Source organism: Sarcophilus harrisii, chromosome 2, assembly GCF_902635505.1.
Source record: "Sarcophilus harrisii chromosome 2, mSarHar1.11, whole genome shotgun sequence".
Taxonomy (NCBI): Eukaryota; Metazoa; Chordata; class Mammalia; order Dasyuromorphia; family Dasyuridae; genus Sarcophilus; species Sarcophilus harrisii.
Window position 1 is genome coordinate 511,242,482 of NC_045427.1, and position 13,010 is coordinate 511,255,491.

At 34.4% G+C, this 13,010-nt stretch overlaps 1 protein-coding gene across 1 annotated transcript in view; it reads left to right on the forward strand.

Moving 5' to 3' along the window:
• RNF111 (ring finger protein 111) overlaps positions 1 to 13,010 on the forward strand; it is a 140,477-nt gene that overhangs the window by 5,257 nt on the left and 122,210 nt on the right. Inside the window, exon 2 of the mRNA XM_031955282.1 lies at positions 4,589 to 4,767. The gene's annotated coding sequence lies outside the window, so the exon portion shown is untranslated. The remainder of the gene's footprint in view (positions 1 to 4,588; positions 4,768 to 13,010) is intronic.

Consider the following 13,010-nt stretch of genomic DNA (forward strand, 5'->3'; position numbering starts at 1 on the left):
AAAGGCTTGGGTAGGGTTAGGTAGGAGTTGCTGACAGAAGAGATGGCAGACTGAGGGAGATGGTAGAAGCAAAATTGGTAAGGGAAAAGGTGAAAGGATTTTGAAAGAAGACAAATAAGAAAAATAGGAAGGAAGGAAATACACAATCATCATAATTATGAATATGAATGGATGAGCTCTCCCATAAAAAAGAAGTGGTTGAACTTTTGGGATAAGAATTCACTTTTTTAACAAAAACTGCTGGGAAAACTGGAAATTAATATGGCAGAAACTAGGCATGGACCCATACTTAACACCATACACCAAGATAAGATCAAAATGGATTCATGATTTAGGCATAAAAAATGAGATTATAAATAAATTAAAGGAACATAAGATAGTTTACCTCTCAGACTTGTGGAGAAGGAAAGAATTTGTGACCAAAGAAGAACTAGAGATCATTATTTATAACAAAATAGAAAATTTTGATTATATCAAGTTAAAAACCTTTTGTACAAACAAAACTAATGCAAACAAGATTAGAACGGAAGCAATAAACTGGGAAAACATTTTTACAGTTAAAGGTCTGATAAAGGCCTCATTTCCAAAATATATGGAGAATTGACTCTAATTTATAAGAAATCAAGCCATTCTCCAATTGATAAATGGTCAAAGGATATGAACAGACAATTTCAGATGATGAAATTGAAACTATTTCTACTCATATGAAAGGGTGTCCCAAATCACTATTGATCAGAGAAATGCAAATTAAGGCAACTCTGAGATACCACTACACACCTGTCAGATTGGCTGAGATGACAAGAAAAGATAATGATGAATGTTGAAGGGAATGCAGGAAAACTGGGACACTGATGCATTGTTGAAGTTGAACAGATCTAACCATTCTGGAGAACAATTTGGAACTATGCTCAAAAAGTTATCAAACTGTGCATACTCTGATCCAGCAGTGTTACTACTGGGCTTATATTCCAAAGAGATATTAAAGAAGGGAAGGGGACCCATATGTGTCAAAATGTTTGTGGCAGCCCTTTTTGTAGTGACTAGAAACATGAAATTGAATGGATGCCCATCAATTGGACAATGGTTGGGTAAATTGTGGTATATGAATGTTATGGAATATTATTGTTCTGTAAGAAATGACCAGCAGGATGATTTCAGAAAGGCCTGGAGAGACTTACATGAACTGATGCTAAGTGAAATAAGCAGAACCAGGAGATCATTCATTATACACTTCAACAACAATACAATATGAGGATATATTCTAGATGGAATATGGATATCTTCGACAATGAGAAGATCCAATTCAGTTCCAATCGATCAATAATGGACAGACTCAGCTACACCCAGAGAAAGAACACTGGGAAGTGAGTGTGGACTACTTGCGTTTTTGTTTTTCTTCCCAGGTTATTTTTATCTTCTGAATCTGATTTTTCTTGTGCAACAAGAGAACTGTATGGATTTGTAAACATATATTGTATTTAAGATATACTTTAACATGTTTAACATGTATGAGACTGCCTGCTATCTAGGGGAGGGGTGGAGGGAGGGAAGGGAAAAGTTGGAACAGAAGTGAGTTCAAAGGACAATGTTGAAAAATTACCTATGCATATGTTCTGTCAATAAAAAGCTATAATTAAAAAAGAGAGAAGTGGTTGGTGGATCAAAAAACAAAATCCTACAATATGTTGTTTATAAGAAAGATACTTCAAGAAAAGAGCCACACATGAAGTAAAGTTAAGGAATTGGAGTAGAATATATTATGCTTCAGTTGAAGTTTTTTAAAAAAGTAGCATCTTGTAAAAGTAAAAGTAAAGTAAAAACAAAAATAGACCTGATTAAAAGAGATAAGGAAACAAACTACAATTTGCTAAAAGATACCATAGACCAGTGGTTCTCAAACTTTTGTTTTCAGTATCTTTATCCTATTAAAAATTATTGAGGATCTCTCCAAAGAGTTTTTGTTTATCTGGATTATATTTATAGACATTTACCATATTGGAAATAAAAACTATTTTTGAATTTGTAGACCCTCTAAAAGGGTTTCAGAGATCCCCAGGATTCTCTAGACCATACTGTAAGAACCACTGCCATTGACAATGATATATCGACACTAAACACAAGCACTAAATGGTATAGCATCCAAATTCCTTTGTTTTTAATTGAAGTTTTTTATTTTCAAAACATATGCAAGGATAATTTTTCAATACTGACCTTTGAAAAACCTTGTATTTCAATTCCTCCTCTCTCTTCCCCCCACACTCCTTCCCCTAGATGGCAAGTAATCCAATATATGTTAAACATGGTAAAAAGATATGTTAAATCCTACATATTTATGCAATTATCTTGCTGCATGAGAAAAATCAGATCAAAAAGGAAAAAATATGAAAAAGAAAATAAAATTCAAGCAAACCACAACAAAAAGTGAAAATAGCATCCAAATTCTTAAAGATGAAATTGAGTTAGCAAGTTCATGACCAAATGAGATAGCATTATGAAATCTAAAACAGTTAACTTTGATTATAATGAAATTGTAAAGCTTTTCACAAATAAAGCCAATACAACTGAGATTAGAAGAGAAACAGAAGGGGTAGCTAGGTGGCACAATGGATAGAGCACCAGCCCTGAAGCCTAGGAGGACCTGAGTTCAAATCTGAAATCAGACACTTAATACTTCCTATCTGTGTGACCCTGAGCAAGTCACTTAATTGCCTTGGGGATGGGGGGTGGGGGAAGAAGCAGAAAGCTAGGAAACAATCTTAACAGCAGGTATCTTTGATAAAGACTTCATTTCTCAGATATGTCTGTGCATACCCTTTGATCCTGTAATACCAGTACTAGGTCTCTTTCCCAAAGATATAAAAAAAGGGGAAAGGATCTACATGTGCAAAAATATTCATAGCAGCTCTTTTTATGTTGGCAAAATATTGAAAATTGAAAGGATGCCTCTAGCTGAATGGAATGGCGGAACTAGCTGTGGTAGTAGTATACTAATGTTCAATAAGAAATGATGAACAGGCAGATTTCAGAAAAACCAGGAAAAACTCATGAAATGCTATCCATAACCAGAAAAAGAACTGACAGGCTCTGAATGCAGATTGAAGCATATTTTTAAACTTTTTTTCTTTTTTGTGTTTTCTTCTTTTGATCTTTTATTTATTTATTTTTTACTAATATGGACTAATATGGGAATATGTGTTACTTTAGAAACACTTTACTACTTTAGAAAGAAGGGAAGGAGAGGCATAGAGGGAGAAAAATCGGAACTCAAAATCTTGTAAAAATGAATGGTAAAAATTGTCTTGACATGTAATTGGGGAAGAATACTATTAAAATTATTTTTCAGAAGAAGCATGGTATTAAAACTATTTTTCAAAAGAAGCATGGTATGACACATAAAAAAAAAAACCACCACCTAGTTACAAAGAATAATTGTTTCTTTATGGTTGGTATTTAAGAAACCTGATTATCTTGGGGTGAGGTGGGAACAAAGGACTTAAGCCTCACCCCACATACACATACCCTTTCTCAAACAAAGCGTCTTATTAGAGTGCAAGGGACTAAAGAATCTTCTAGTTCAACTTATTGATTTTATTGCTGAGGAAACAGACTATTGACACGGCAAATGAGTTTTAGTCAAAGAGGAAGGCTTATTCAAGTCTTAAGTGAAATGGAGATTGAGATAAATTAGAGTTACATGGAACTTAAATCTTAAAGACTGAGTCTGTCAAGATTAGAACAAGCCTTAGATGCCACTTGGTTCATATTTCTCTGATTATCTGGAGGTGGGCTGAGGACAAAAGAGGGCTTGAACCTCCCATCCCTACCTCCATCCCGACTCCATTCCCCACAGAATCCTGGAACTAGCAGCTAAGCGGAAGGGGTCTCCATCTCCAACAATCTTTCCAGGGATTCCTTAGATATAAGCTCACTATCACAACACTTGTTGCAAAATAAGAATTACAGTGCAAGTTTTGAGGGAATGAAAAGTCCTGGGGAAGAAGGAAGGCAGAGGCTTTACCAAGAAGACATAGCCCTCCAGCAGGGCCTCACAGATTGGATTCTTCCTACCCCCCAAAGCAAAGAATTTCTAGGTCTGGGGAAGCATTTTCTACCTCTGAGGATCAGCCCAGCTCTTCTCTATGGGAAGAGAGATTGCTAAAGTCCCTTCACCAGTGAGATAATGTATGGTACTTAAAACTTGGTCATATGATGTTGAATTCTCTGCCTGAAGAAATCAGAGAAAGGAACTTGTCAAGGGAAAGAAAAGATTATTGGGATTGGGGAAAGTATACAGTGTTCCCCAAAAGATGTCTGCTTTACAAGCAGAGGTGCTATCTCCCTTACCCCAATTTGTACAACTACCTTGTAAAAATCCCATCTTCACAGGCTCATCATGGACAGAGAAGGGGACACTTCTCCCTGTGTTCTAAAACCTCATTGACCAATAACGTATTATTGTGTCTAGTTAGCTGATTGATCAGAGTTGCCATTGGGTTAACGCTATTTTTTTCTACAAGAATTGGGAAAACTGCATCAACAGATTGGTAGACATTAATGTTTGAAATGCCCATTTGGTTATTGCTTCTAGGAAAATGATAAGAACTTTGCTCCATGACACCCTGATGAAGCTACCAAGTCAATAATCACTGTCCAATCTGATGTATTTGAAGCTGTCAAGGATGGTGCTCAAGAAATTCTTTAGCTGTGGATGATCCAAGAGAAAGATCATGAGAATCTGAAGTGAAATCACCTACCTTACATCTCCCTGTAAGTAGTTCCTTTCAACATCACATGGGGAGTAGTATATTTGTTTTCCTGAAGCATAGCTTTGAAGTAGTAATAGTTTCTCAACACCACGTGAGCAGTATACTTGCTTGTAATGAAACACACACACATACACACACACACACAAACAAGATCTATGGCTTGGGAGTACGGGTATACCTTTCTTTTCAGAAATAAAAGATTATGGGATTGAAGGCTATGGGTTTAGAACACTGCTTGTAAAATTGATTACTTTTGTTGAATTGGGTTTTCTTTTTTATTGCTGAGAAGAGATAATTCTCTGTAATGGGGGAAGAAGCAAAACTATATTGGGAAATGAAAATGATATAAAGGTACAAATGTAGCAGTAAAAATTAAAGGTAAAGTAAAATCTTGAGAAAAAGTTTTGTGTTGTTTGTGGAGATCAGATCTCCTTGTAGCATCATATTTTCTATATCTCAAAGTTTAGTTCAATTCCATAAAGTTCTTGCTTTCCTTCAAATAAACCAGCCAAAATTGACTCTGTTTTGTCTGTGGAATAAGGAAAAAACAAGATTTTTTCAGCATTCTAGAAGGATCAGAAATCCCTTCACTAGTCAGTTATAGCAGGTGGAATATGGTTAAGAAGATTAATATCATTCTCTTCAAATAGCTATAAACTATATTCTTAATTTCTTGACCCAAGCCCCAAAGATATTGTATACAGAGGTGAGTCCCCTCACTTTAGGATTTGTTATAGGGATTGTGTTATAGAAGTTTCAAAATCTGAGCTAGATTTTTGTTAAAAAAAAAATACACACACACACACACACACACACAGAGAGAGAGAGAGAGAGAGAGAGAGAGAGAGAGAGAAAATGGATAAAGTTCCCAAGCTAACCCACAAAAAATTATTTAGTCTTGGTCTAACAACTCATAACTAGACTCATCATGAAGTCAACACAGAAAGACAAATGTTTGGGCTATAAGACCTCTCAAAAGTCATTCATTAAGTTAATATGGTTGAAATCTACAACACTGCAATAACCTACACTTGTAAAATAACAGCTCCTTGAAACATGAATAACAACTGTAGTTTCAAATGACAGAATTAACTTTGACTTTTCCTTTCCTTTATATTTCATATCCAGTCAGATACCAAGTCCTTTGAATTAAATCTCCCAAATATCTCAATATCCCAGTTTCTCCCTTCTAATTTTACTACCACCATACTAAAGACCTGAACTGTTAATTGCCTTTTAATTGATTTTTTTTTTACATTCCCACTCTTTCCTCTTCAATCCAAAATCATACCAAATTAACTTTTGTTATATATCAACTTATTTTCCTTATGCAGAGATTAAAAAATGCTACTTCTTTATTCCAAAATATTTAGTCTTTTTCTCTTGCCTATCAAATATAATTCAGACTTTTTTTTTGCCCAGCCTCTCTATTTTTTAAAACTAAGTAAAAAAAAAAAGGTATTATTTGTCTCATTTCTTATCTAATCTTGATCACTGAATGAGTGGTTGCCTTAGTCAAACTTAGACCTTAAAGACCTTAGTTTATTATTTTTTTTTACTAAGGCTATTTATTTTCAAAACTTATGCATGGATATTTTTTCTTTTTTTCTTTTTTCTTTTTTAAAATAACTTTTTATTAACAGAACCCATGCCAGGGTAATTTTTTACAACATTATCCTTTGCACTCACTTCTGTTCCAATTTTCCCCTTCCCTCCCTCCACCCCCTCCCCCAGATGGCAAGCAGTCTTATACACATTAAATAGGTTACAGTAGATCTTGGATACAATATATGTGTGCAGAACTGAACAGTTCTCTTGTTGCTCAGGGAGAATTGGATTTAGAAGGCATAAATAACCTGGGAAGAAGAACAAAAATGCAAGCAGTTTACATTCATTTCCTAGTGTTCTTTCTTTGGGTGTAGCTGCTTCTGTCCATCCTTCATCAATTGAAACTGTTAGATTTTCTCTTTATCAAAGAAATCCACTTCCATCAGAATACATCCTCATACAGTATCGTTGTTGAGGTATATAATGATCTCTTGGTTCTGCTCATTTCACTCAGCATCAGTTCACGTAAGTCTCGCCAATCCTCTCTATATTCATGCATGGATAATTTTTCAACATTAATCCTTGCAAAACCTTGTGCTTCAATTCCACCCCTTCCCCTACTCTCTCCCCTAGATGACAAATAATCCAATATATGTTAAACATGGTTTAAAAAATATGTTAAATCCAATATATGAATACATATTTATACAATTTTCTTGCACAAGAAAAATCAAATCAAAAAAGAAAAAATGAGAAAGGAAATAAAATGCAAGCAAACAACAACAGAAATGAAAATGCTATGTTGTGATCCACACTCATTTCCCACAATCCTCTCTCTGGGGGTAGATGGCTCTTTATTAGATCATTGGAACTGAAGACCTTAGTTTAAAAAGACCAAGGTCTCCTACTTCATTCAGGGCCATTTCTAATCATACTGATCTCTATGTTTCTAGAGACCTTGCATAGCCCTCCCTCCCTCCCTCATATTCAATTCACTTGCAGGTCATGATATTACCTTCTTGATGTCATGTCAAGAAAGGAGGACAAAAAACATCTCTGTGAGTAGGAGCTACCCCATTGAGGATGACAACAGTTAGCTTCCTCCCTCCCTCCCCTCCTCACTCTCTCCCTCCCTCCCTCCCTTGTTTTCTCATTCCCTCCCTCTTTTTCCCCCTCTCTCCCTTCCTTCCTTTCTTCCTTCCTCCTTCTCTCCCTCCCTTCCTCTTTTTCTCCCTCCCTTCCTCCTTTCCTCCCTCCCTCCCTCCCTTCCTTCCTTTCTTCCTTTCTCCTTCCCTCCCTCCTTCCCTCCCTTCCTCTTTTTCTCCCTCCCTTCTTCCTTTCCTCCCTCCCTCCCTCCCTTCCTTCCTTCCTTTTTCTCTCCCTCCTTCCCTTCTTTCCTTCCTTCCTTCCTTCCTTCCCCTTTTTTACTTTCCTTCTTTTTCTTTCCTTTCAAAGCTAGATTTCTTTCTTAAAGACCATGCTTTAAACCCAAATCACTCTGGCTCTTATTGGCCAACAAAGCATCCCAGATCAAATCCACTTGGTCTTTGTTTTGGCTCAAATTGTCTCAAAATGAATGGAAATAGCAATTGTTACTGTTCTGACCAGAAATATTGAGGATATTCACTTCCCAGATTGATTCCTTTTTTTATTTTATTTTATTTTTTATTTATTTATTTTTTTTTTGGACTACAGGCCATTCTCAGCCTCCTTTTTTTCTTACCTAATCTTAATCACAGAATGTGTGGTTGACTCAATCTGACATCTCCCATGCATCCTGGGCTATTTCCTGTCATCCTGATCTATATACCTGGTCACTGGACCCAGATAGGTTCAGCTGAGATAATGAAGGTAGCCTGCCTAACTCAAATCCAATTTACTTGCTTGTTGTGATCATCTTCCAGAACAAAGGACAAACAACAACAATAACATGACTGTTTCTAATCTTATACTATACAGTTCTCCTCCTATTTGTACTCAGTCAACAAAGATTTAATACTTTGGCTCTCTATTGTATTAGGCATTGAGGATACAAAAGCAAAAGTGAAAAGTCTCCTGCCTTCAAGGAGCTTATATTTTGTTGGGGAAAATTTGTACACACACACACACACACACACACACACACACACATTTATAGAAATATGATTTCAGATGATTAAGCCCTGACAAACTACATCTCAGGATACTAAAAATTTGTCAGATATGATTGCTAAGCCTTTATTAGTGATCTTTGAGGTTTTTAAACTTACAGAATTAGTTGATTTCTGTTTGTTTTGCATGGCTCTAAATAACAAGAAGGTCTTATCTGACAGAATTAATGATTATCACTAGGAAAAAGATACGTAAGTAGACTATAATGATTCAGTAACACTACACCAAGTCATACTAGAAAGTTCCTGTTGATGTTAGATTAATGCAGATCTATAAGACATTAGAAACCAAAAGGGTTAAAAACCTAATAATTAGGAGCTAGATGCTATTTAAAATCGTATGGAAATACAATTAGACTATATGATTAAAAGTCCATTTGGGGGAGTTTAGATTCCTTTAAAAAAACACTTTTTATGCTATAATCCTTAAATATCCTAGTCCTTGCCTGCATCAGAGGCCTCCTTTGTACTCAGTACAAGAAGGGACCCTGCATCAATATTTTCTGTTTTCTCTTGTAATAAAATAAATTACTATTAAAGTCTTTTGGAGTTATGACTATTATTTGACAAAAGCACTGCCCTTTTACAATTAAACAGCAATAAAATAAAATCTGCACAAGAACTATATATATAATCAAGCAAAATAAATTCCCACATTGGCATGTCCAATAAATAATTTGTTTTAAATACTCTAAATCACTATTGATTAGAGAAATATAAATTAAAACAACTTCATATATTACTTCATACCTCTCAGATAAGCTTAAGATGACAGGAAAAGATAATGAAAAATGTCAGAGAGGATGTGGAAAAGCTGGAACACTAATACGTTATTGGTGGAGTTGTGAACTGATCTAATCATTCTTAAAAGCAATTTGAAACTATGCCCAAAAGGCTATCAAACTGGGCATACCCTTTGATCCAGCAGTGTCTCTATGGGGCCTATATCCCAAAGAAATCATAAAAAAAAAAAAAAAAAAAAAAAAAAAAAAGGGAAAAGACCCCACATGGGCAAAAATGTTTGCAGCAGCCCTTTTTGTAGTGGCAAGAAACTGGAAATTGAGTGGATGCCCATCAGTTGGAAATGGTTTAATAAATTATGATAGCATATGAATGTTATGGAATATTATTGTTCGTAAAGAAATGATCATCAGGACCAGTTCTGATGGATCAGGCCATCCTCAGCAACGAGATCAACCAAATCATTTCTAATGGAGCAGTAATGAACTGAACTAGCTATACCCAGAAAAAGAACTCTGGGAGATGACTAAAAACCATTACATTGAATTCCCAATCCCTATATTTATGCACACCTGCATCTTTGATTTCCTTCACAAGCTAATTGTACAATAATTCAGAGTCTGATTCTTTTTGTACAGCAAAATAATGTTTTGGTCATGTATACTTATTGTGTATCTAAGTTATATTTTAATATATTTAACATCTACTGGTCATCCTGCCATTTAGGGGAGGGGGTGGGGGGGGTAAGAGGTGAAAAATTGGAACAAGAGGTTTGGCAATTGTTAATGCTGTAAAGTTACCCATGTATATATCCTGTAAATAAAAGGCTATTAAATTAAAAAAAAAAAAAAAAAAAGAAAAGAAATGATCATCAGGATGATTTCAGAAAATCCTGGAGAGACTTACATGAGCTGATAGGAAGTGAAGTGAATATAGAACCAAGAAAACATTGTATACAGAAGCAACAAGATTATGAGATGATCAGTTATGATGGACTTGCTCTTTTCAACAATGAGATGATTTAGGGTAATTCCAATAGTCTTTTGATAGAGAGAGCCATCTGCATCCAGAGAGAGGACTATGGAGACTGAATGTATTTTGCAACACAGTATTTTCACCTTTTGTTGTTGTTATTTGCTTGCTTGTTTTTTTCTAATTTTTCTCCTTTTGATTTAATTTTTCTTGTGTAACATGATAAATGTGGGAATATATTTAGGAGAATTGCACATTTGACCTATATTGAATTACTTGCTGTCTAAAGGAGAGGGAAAATGAAGAGAGAGGGAGAAAAATTTGGAACACAAGGTTTTGCAATGGTGAATATTTTTTATTAAGGCTTTTTATTTTCAAAACATATGCATGGATATTTTTCAGCATTAACCCTTGCAAAACCTTGTGTTCCAATTTTTCCTCCTTTTCCCCTCATTCTTTCCCCTAGATGGTAAGTAATCCAGTGTATGTTAAATGTGGTAAAATATGTTAAATCCAATATAGGCATACATATTTATACAATTATCTTGCTGCACAAGAAAATCAGATCAAAAAGGAAAAAAAGAGAAGGAAAACAAAATGCAAGGAAACAACAAAAAAAGTGAAAATGCTATGTTGTGATCCATACTCAGTTCCCACACTCCTCTCTCTGTGTGTAGATGGCTCTCTTCATCACCAAACTATGGGAACTGTTCTGAATCATCTCATTGTTGAAGAGAGCCATGTCCATCAAAATTAATCATCACATAATCTTGTTGTCTTGTACAATGATTTCCTGATTCTGCTCATTTCACTTAACATTAGTTCATGTAAGTCTCTCCACACCTCTCTAAAATCATCCTGCTGATCGTTTCTTATAGAACAATAATATTTCATAACATTCATATACCATAACTTATTCAGCCATGGGCATCCACTCAATTTTCAGTTTCTTACCTTACAAAAAGGGCTGCCACAAACATTTTTTTCACATGGCAGTGGGTCCCTTTCTCTCCTTTAAGATTTCTTTGGGATATAAGCCCAGTAGAAACATTGCTGGATCAAAGGGTATGCACAGTTTGATGATAGCCCTTTGGATATAATTTCAAATTGCTCTCCATAATGGTTGGATCAGTTCACAATTCCACCAACAATTTATTCGTGTCCTAGTTTTCCCATATACATTCGTCATTATTTTTTACTGTCACTTTAAGTAATCTGAGAAGTGTGTAGTGATATCTCAGAGTTGTCTTAATTGCAAGGATGAATGCCAAAAAACTATCTTTGAATGTACTTTGAAAAATTAAAAAGCTATTAGAGGAAAAAAAAAGAATAAAAACTACTTTACCAGATTTTTAAAAACTATGCTTTACAGTGCAATTCAGTCCATCACTTCTCTGGCAAAAAGTGACAGCAAAAAATTTAGCCTTTTGGGCTCTTGGTTTATCAATGCTTTATTCACAGTACTAAAATCTTTTACAATTGATTTTCTTTGTAATGTTGTCATTGTATAAATTGTTTTAGTTCTGTTCACCTTATTCTGTCAGTTCTTAGATATCTTCCTATTTTCCTTTGAAATTATCAATTTCATCATTTTTTATGACACAACAAAATTCTATTACATTTATATGCCACAATTTGTTTAACTATTCCCCAGTAGGTGAGCAGCCAGTTTTTGGCTTCTATCAAAAGGGCTGTTATAAATATTTGGGTACATTTGAGTCTTTTTTTTTTCTTTGTTTTCTTTAGGTTACATAGTGGTATAGCCAAGTCAAAAGATACACACAATTTAGTTTATATACATCAATTCAAAGTTCCACCAATAGTGTACTTATATATTTATTTTCCTACAGCTCCTCCAACCTTTCTCATTTGTCATCTTCCCTAATCTGATAGATGTGATTTAGAAACTCAGAATTGCTTTAATTTGCACTTCCCTAATAATATTAATAATTTGGAATATATTTATATGCCTATTTATAACTTAAAAATTACTTTTTCATATCCTTGAAGAATAATTTCAATTCTTGTAAATTTTAATAAATTCCTTTGAATGAGATTTTAATTAAGGAAATTTACTGCAAGGATTTTTTTTTTAATCCCAGTTTTTTCTTTCTAATTGTAATTATATTGGATTTGTTTTGCAAAAATTTTAAATTTCATATAATCAAAATTTTCCATTCTACCTTTTTTTATTCTTTCTATTGCTTATTTAGTCATGAATTCTTTCCCTTTCCATAGACCTGAAAAAGAATATTATCCTTGATCCTTTGATTTATTTGTAATATCACCTTTTATGTTTAAGTCACATATCTGTTTGGAACCACCAAGATGATGATTTTTATCTCATTTCTGTCAAGCTGATTTGTAATTTTACCAGTAGTTTTTGTTCGGTAGTGAATCCCCTCCTCAATGACTGAAGTCTATGTTCTCACGAACATGCTATATTTGTTTCTGTATGTGATGTACTAAGATTGTTTTACTGATTGACCTCTCTATTTTAAACTAGTATCAAATCATTTTGACAATTATAGCTTTATAATATAGTTCTGGAACTTATTCCTCACTTTCCATTATCATCCTTAAGATTCTTGACTTGTTATTTCTCCATATGAACATAATTATTTTTCTAACAATAATCAATATTTATTAAGTATGTGACAGACACTGTGCTAAGTACTGTGATTTTTGATATTTTTGACCTTTGATTGTCAGGCTGGTAGATCAAAGGAGAACTATAGATACAGCATTTGACAAAATCAATCATACTATCTTGTGAACAAGATTAAAATAACAGTGCATACTTTGGCTCCCACTTGGTTAGTTGTTTGGTTGT